This window comes from Triticum dicoccoides, chromosome 5B, assembly GCF_002162155.2.
Source record: "Triticum dicoccoides isolate Atlit2015 ecotype Zavitan chromosome 5B, WEW_v2.0, whole genome shotgun sequence".
NCBI lineage: Eukaryota > Viridiplantae > Streptophyta > Magnoliopsida > Poales > Poaceae > Triticum > Triticum dicoccoides.
The window spans coordinates 391385892-391393313 of NC_041389.1; the positions used below are offsets into that span (position 1 = coordinate 391385892).

Here is a 7422-nt window from a genome sequence, read left to right on the forward strand (position 1 = left end):
AAAAGCAATCAAAGCTAACTAAAAACTATTGTGACTATACAAAGCTGGCAATGCATGCCTCATATTGCATGCAGTTCTTGAATGAATCTCTACTACTATTAAATAAGAGAACATATTCAATACTAAACGCACCCAGCCTAATCTACACGTAACAATTCCGATCAATTGAAGCCTCACGATCAAATCGCTTAATTAAATCTAGCCGTCATGATTACACCAACATACAATTGAAGTGCGTTTAGCAGTTTTTCACGGCGGACGAAAACTCTGGCGTTCCACGCCCGGAAACAACCCACGTCCAATTTACTCTGCCCCGCAATTATCTCCTCCGAAACTCACGTGTCTTTCCTGGCTATCCCGAACCCCTTCTCCACCAGCAGCCATAGCCAATCCCGCGACCCCCTTCTCCATCCGCCGCGGCCGCCGCCGCCGCCAATCCCGCGACCCCCTTCTCCATCCGCCGCGGCCGCCGCCGCCGCCACTCCCGTGCTCCCCTTCTCCACCGCCGCCGCCGCTGCACCCCACTCCCCACGCCGCACCGATTCCCTTCCCTCCCCTCTAACTCCTCCGCCGGAGCTTCATTATCAGAACTGCTTGGCCCTGGTACGTTGCAGCCGCGCCCGCGCCGCGGTAGATTTGGTGGTGGAAGAATCTTCGAATAGTCCATGCGTCCGCGTTTCTTCTTCTGCTCCTCTCGCGTTGTAGCCTGGGGGGTTGGGACACGGCACCGCCTGAGCTGGTTCCTGTTGCCCGCTGTGGTGGTCCGCCGGGGCTTCATTACCGGAGAAGCTTGGGCCTGCGCCCTACCGGCGCACCCAGCCGAGCGCCCCATCCAACAAGCGACGCCACGGCTGAGGCGCTACATGTGTATTTATACATCGAGCTCCATGAGGCGAGCAATGCAGCGAGTATTTATACATCGATGGATCGATACATGTGTGATTGTGTTCGCCTCTTCCTTAACTTGCTGACAAAGGGTCCTCTTCATGCCCTCCCTCGACCCCTCGACAGCTCTTCGCAGCAGGCAGGTCGCCACACACGAGATATTCTAAGTCGCCGGATTAGAGGAGAGGAAAAATTGGTATGCTGTCTCTTTAAGTGCAGGATGTTTTTTTAGGGAGTAAGTGCAGCATGCTGGTGATGAGTTCGGCATTGATTTTGGCTTTTGTTGATCTTCTCTTTGTTGGGAGTAAATTTCTCACTGATTTTCTTATTGCAACTCATTTCCAGGAACCTGAGCCTGAAGACGACCCATATAAGGATATATCTGAGAGGTATACGTACAGGTCTACGAACTCATCTCCAGGTTATATTTGAGGTATCATTTTTTCTTAATTGTGTTCCCTAAAGATTAATTGTCCAGGGTTTTTTAGAACAATTTATCTATGTTGTATACACATTGTTGAGCCTTATGTCTGACTTTCTCCAATAGAACGCACCAGCCTTAAATCCAAGATCTGGAAGTGGACATATCAATCCCGTGCAACACAATCTTGGATAAATTAGTTTGTTTTCTGGTCCAGATGATTTTTTCAAGTGCAGAAATAAAATAGACATGGTTAGTCTGAGGTATTCCTGTCTGATTTTCTTTAGGTTTCTACCTATTATTGTTTGTCTTTTGAGTTATGAGTTATGTTGACGTGAATGCAACTGATGGATGATTTCTTAGTTTGAGAATTACAGTATTTTGTTCTCAAGATCTATATCCCGGATTACAATTATGTACACTCGATTTTCTGCATCATTCCATCAAAATTTGTTCCATGGAAACACTATCAAATTATGCCTAACTTTTCTCTAGATTGTGCTTATAGCAAAACATTTCCAGGATCAATCCTTTTACCACCTCCTGTCAGCTATGCAGCAGACGAGCTCACCTCAAGGGAGTGCACTGTGCCTGGCGCACTCAACTCAGTGGAGCGCATGGCGATGGCTGAAGTTCTACTACTTCAGTTTTTTTTTTGTCTAACTGAACCACATTTGAGATTTTTGTTGTCGATTTTGCGAGAGGAAGTGTTTGCTTTAGACATGCAAAATTTGTTCCAAAAACCAAAGGAAATGATGTAAGTCATTGAGTGCCATCTGGTGAAACAATATCTTGAAGGACTAGGATAAACTGGTTGTATGTCATGAACCTTTCCCTGAAAGGCTTCAGAACCACATCCAAAATCTGAAGGAAATGTTGTAAGGCATCGAGTATTGTATTTTTTCTATTGAGGGATATCATCCAAAAAAGAAACACTCATACACTAACATTGCAGTAACCTTTTGTTCGGTTATAATCATGTCTGTAGTACAATATGTCATCAGGCATTTATCGAGTTATTAAGCAACATGGCATTGTCTATATGGGTCGTCTTCAGGTAAACTATCACTGGATGCACAGTTTTTTTTTTATTTGGTCAAGAAGTAGAAGGCATGAGAAGAATTAAACTATTTCATGTATTGTTGTTTATATCTAGGCAAATTATTACTGGTTGTGCTAGCATGGCATGCAAAATATTGTGTGTGAGAGGCTATGAAGCTGTGATTTAGGATGTCAAATAAGATGGCTTCTAAGGTCTTCAACCATCGTGGAAAGGTGAGCTCCAAGAATTGGTGCTTCAAGAAAGGTGAGCTCCAAGGTATTTTTTGCTTTTTTTGCTAGCTCCAAGAATTCCATGCTAGCTCCAAGAATTTTTGCTTCAATGAAAATCAGAACATCAGTACAGATTACATGTTAGGGGTTGCATTTTTTGCTTTTTTGTATATTGGATTATTTAAGAAGCTGATATTCTTTTCTTTAGTAATGGGTAGATGAAAGTTAAGCAGAACATAGTCTGTAATTGATGGTCCAGTGAGAAAGTGATTTAAGTCGGCGCTGCTGCCAATGGGTGGCAGTGCCCCTGCTCCTGGATCATCACTCAACCATATTTTTGGCTGCAACTGGAAATAGGATGTTGAAGGAAGTTTTACGACTACCAAGGTACTTTTTTTTACAACCTCTGATTGTCAACTTTCTTCAAAGATGCATCACTGTTGTATCCTCTCCTACAATATAAAAGCTTTTGTCATGATATTTCTGGTTGCGGTTTCGTAAACTGAACAATCATCAAAATGCACAAGTCTTTTCATATTGAAACTGTACTTTCATTGAACCTTCTGCTTCCAGCCATATATCATATAGAGAGTAAGCTTGGTGGGAGAATACAACAGACATTCAGTTATAGAAGTTAAAAGGCACAGAAAACATGGCACACGAAGGAGCCGGAATAAAAGAAATCAGAAAATTGGATGTCGTCTCCTAGCAAAATCTCTTTTGTTCCTTTCATATTTTATATCTACGGGTCACATGGAGGTGCTTTGCCATTCTTCATGGTTTCATATTGAGATTTATATGCAACTGTTTCATATACAGGTATGAACATTGTTTTCAAATTCAGTGACCATTCCTGAAAGAAAAAAAATGATGGCCAATTGCATTGTCTTCTGGAATGTAATTTATGCACCATGGAGTACTAGCATAGGACAGATGTATTGGTTGTAGACCATGGTGAAAGGCTTTATGAATTAAAATTTACAAGTGTGTGAGTAATATATTGCCATCCATCCATAGATTTTTACTCACTTCATTGTTCGGCACAGTTTAATTGTCAGTGTCCAAAATGCATATGATTTTATTTTGTACTCCCAGCCAATTACAGCTTTACTGGTTCTTTTAAAATTAAATGGAAGTAGATACTGGTTTCAGCTTCTAAACAAATGTTTGACAGATTCCCTTTCAATTTGAGTCACAGGAAATGGAGTGTTTACCCGAGGGTTCGTGGAAGAAATCTACGTGCCATCATGAGGAAAGAGGGAACGACCTACGGCATGGGATACCGAAGAGTGAAAACTGTAGTTCTGTTTTGTTCTTCAAATAGATCTTTTTATTGGGACCACTTTATGTTGTATAGTGAAATCATGTTATATACTATAATCATGTTGTCTTGAGAAGAATCAAGCAAGAATTAACTTGTCCAGTGACTATGTTTAACAATGGTGGGGACTGGAGGAATAATTAGTATATTTAATGTTCATCGTTTTACAACCTATCAAAGACCGAATGGATAAACAAATTTTTTTGTGTGGCAATATGACCATCATGATTTTCACTTTGACAAAGTATATCCAAGTGATATCATCAACATTGTGTATCCATGTAAACTATATATGTTTTCAAAAAGTACTTTTTTTTCCAGACGTGCATTGCACGTGCAACCTTACTAGTAGTATAAAACCATCACATTCTCGTCTAGTCTAGGATTCAAAAAACACCACAGGAAAACTTTTAGAATATTGTGACTAATTTTCAGGAGTGGCTAGTGTTTAGCCAATTAAATCTCAGCCGACTAAGGCCCGATACAATGTAAGGTGCTTATGGGAGGTGCTCAGAAGTTTAGAGAAATAAACCGACGTTTTCTTAGTCACCATATTTGGAAATAAACCAATATTTTTGGAAAACATGAACATTCTCAGAAAATGGGAATATTTTCTTAATTTGTGAACAAATTTTGAAAACAGGGATTTTTTTTAAATTCTAAAAAACACAAACATTTTTATGCTCCTGATATTTTATGAATTTGTAATTTTTTGTAAATAGTAGTATTTTTAAAATTCCAAAAAATGTATAAAAATGAGATTTTAGAAAATTTAACATTTTTACATTTGTGAAATTTAATAAAAATAGGAAAAATTTCTTAAACTTTGAATAGTATTTGGAAATACAAGAAATTATTTGGAAATCCCAAACAATTTTAAAAAAGTCAAAGTTTTTTTGAAATTCCCTAACTTTTTCAATTTGTGAATAAAATTTGAAAACAGCAATATTTTTTTAAAAAATAACAATATTTTAAAGACAAACATGTTTAAAAATCCCAAAGAATATTTAGAATGCATTTTTTTAATTCCATTTAAAAAATAATAGGGGCATTTGAAAAATTAAATAATAAGAAAACCATGAAAAACAAAAAGTAAAACAGATAAAAAAACCAGACAAAAATCTCTAGAACGTTACAAAAATCTCTAGAACATGATCCCAGCTGGCTCCTGTGCGAAGTCCCACCAATTTGACGCGCAAATAGGGATTGCCATTTTGTGATTTTGTCCCTGCTCGATTTACAACGACGAGTACACTGTGAATGTGGTAACACGTGTCTATTTATATCATAAGGATTATAGTATAAGTCGCATACACATTGACTTGACAAAACCGAAAAGACGGCAGAACGTTAGCCTTTGCACAAATAAATACCAGCCAAAAAAGAAAAAGAAAATACGTGAACCAAAATAAATACGCGAACCAACCTCTGGTTGGATGATTAGAGGGGCAAAGGTATCCCCAGTCCAGCACGGTTCAAGTCCTGGTGCTCTCTTAGTCAGAGGAGGCGTTCCCGTCGAAGACGAGGCGCCTACGATGACTTCATAAATCTCAAGATGATATGTCGGCTCAGTCTCTCGACGGTGCTCACAGGGATAGGGTGTGTGTGTGTTCATATGGCTGTGTGTATACGCATATGTATGAGCACTTGTACTGTGTTAAAAAATACAATCAAAACCAAAAAATCCTCTGAATTTAACACTAACGCCCGTCACCTGCCTTTAACGCCACTATAGTAGCCACCAAAGGAATAAATGACGGATCACCTCCTCACCCGAACTCGGCGCGGCTCTATCACTGATATGCAGCTTTGCGGACCTTCAAGGTGGTTCACCATAACGTTGAACGAATTAGACCGGGGCAAAACCCCCGACACGTCATCGAACTCCAGATCTGGCACCCCCACACGACCAAGATGTCGGAGGAAAAAATCATACCCTGCCATCCACGAACCACGAACCCATCACACGATCCACCATCTTCCAAATGTCGTCGATGCATACCACAATCTAAATCCACTCCTGGATGACCTTACAAGCTCCGCCTAGGCATTGTAGGACTGTGGTTGTGATGCGGAGCATCCTTCCATCATCCCCATGGACTCTACACCGACACATCCAACCCCACGAGGACCCATGACAAGAGCTAGAGGACGTGCTTTGGAAACCGAGGTGAACTCCTTCCTACTAGACTTGCATATGGACACGAATGGAACATGGTTACTACCTCACCAAAATATGCTATGCCTCCTTAGGTATGAAGAGGAACATCACCAAGAAGCTTAGGAGCATCACCAAGGAGAAGGAGGACCACCCCAAGGCCTTGCGAGCCAAGACGGAGTGCAACAGCAGCAATGCAGAAGGTCCCAGGTGACCCCGTGCGCACGGGCCCCCGAGACCCCGTGCCCACGGGCTACATAGGAAGCTGGCGCTGGAGCACCCCATGCGCTCGGGCCTGTACCGTGCCCATGGGACCCCCGTGCGCACGGGCCCAACTTACCCCGTGCGCACGGGCCTCCCAGGATGGCCAGCTGAGATTGCATCTTCAGCCCCTCTTCATCTCCTTCGACCCCAAGGCTATATATTCCGTACCTAGGACCATGTTTAGGGTTAGCAAAGTACTAGATGAGATATTTGTGAGCTTTGCTCCTTCACCTTCCCTCTTGGTGGATCAAGACCCCCTAGGGAAGAATCCTTGTGGATTTCAAGACCTCCATAAGAAGAAGACTATCTTCAAGCCCCCATCTCCTTTGGATTTGGGATGAAATTTGCCATTGTATCTTTCCTTTGATTGTGTTTGCGACTTGTGGATCTTGTGTTGTTATTCTAGTGGATGTGTAATCGGGAATTGTTGGAGTGATTTCCTCTTTGTGTTCTTGTTGTTGCTCTCCTTTCCCCCCTCCAAGTGTGAAAAGATCCCTCTTAGGGTTCTACCCTACATCATCTTGGTATCATGAGCCACGTTGATTCACATCTTGGAGTCCTTACCTTCCACTTTCTAGCTTGATTTTGTTGTTTTTCGTCCTAATCCGAAAATCCCCACCAAAAATAGCCCCAAAATTTTTCTTGCAATTTGTTTGATCTTGTGAGATTTGGTTGTTTTGATCCACGAATTTGGTGTTTGGCAAGTGGATCTACCCCTCCATCTTCGTCCCCACCCTTCCACCGTTCGAATTTGGCCAAAAACTTGGGAATTACCACGGGATCGGAGCAGTTCGTCCGCTCATAGAGGACCCCGTGCTCATGGGCCATCGAGACCCCGTGCACACGGGTCTCACTTACCCCGTGCGCACGGACTATCCAGGGAGTTTCGGCCATTTTCTGTTTTTCTTCATTTCGTTTCCCCACCACCTCTTGTGTTCTTCCGCACCATTCCACGTGTTTGTTTGAGTTTTGGGTCGCGGTTTCTCTCGTGTCCTAAGATGTTTCGGCTACTTAGGCGCGAGTTGGTATCATCATCATATCCACTAACCATCGACTCGGACAACACATCGGCTTCGACAACATCATCTTCATCTACCGTAA

The 7422-nt window shown here is 42.1% G+C and overlaps 1 long non-coding RNA gene across 5 annotated transcripts; it reads left to right on the forward strand.

The window, feature by feature from the left end:
• The first annotated feature begins 294 nt into the window (after positions 1–294).
• LOC119309360 lies at positions 295–4052 on the forward strand. 5 transcript variants are annotated; one of them, XR_005150476.1, is made up of 4 exons: positions 312–1081; positions 1231–1318; positions 1433–2612; positions 2787–4052. It is a non-coding gene; the product is annotated as an uncharacterized LOC119309360 (long non-coding RNA). The 5 variants fall into 5 exon arrangements; XR_005150473.1 differs by having other exon boundaries at positions 314–1081; positions 1433–2965; positions 3777–4052; XR_005150474.1 differs by having other exon boundaries at positions 316–1081; positions 1433–2363; positions 2463–4052.
• The last annotated feature ends 3370 nt before the right edge of the window (positions 4053–7422 follow it).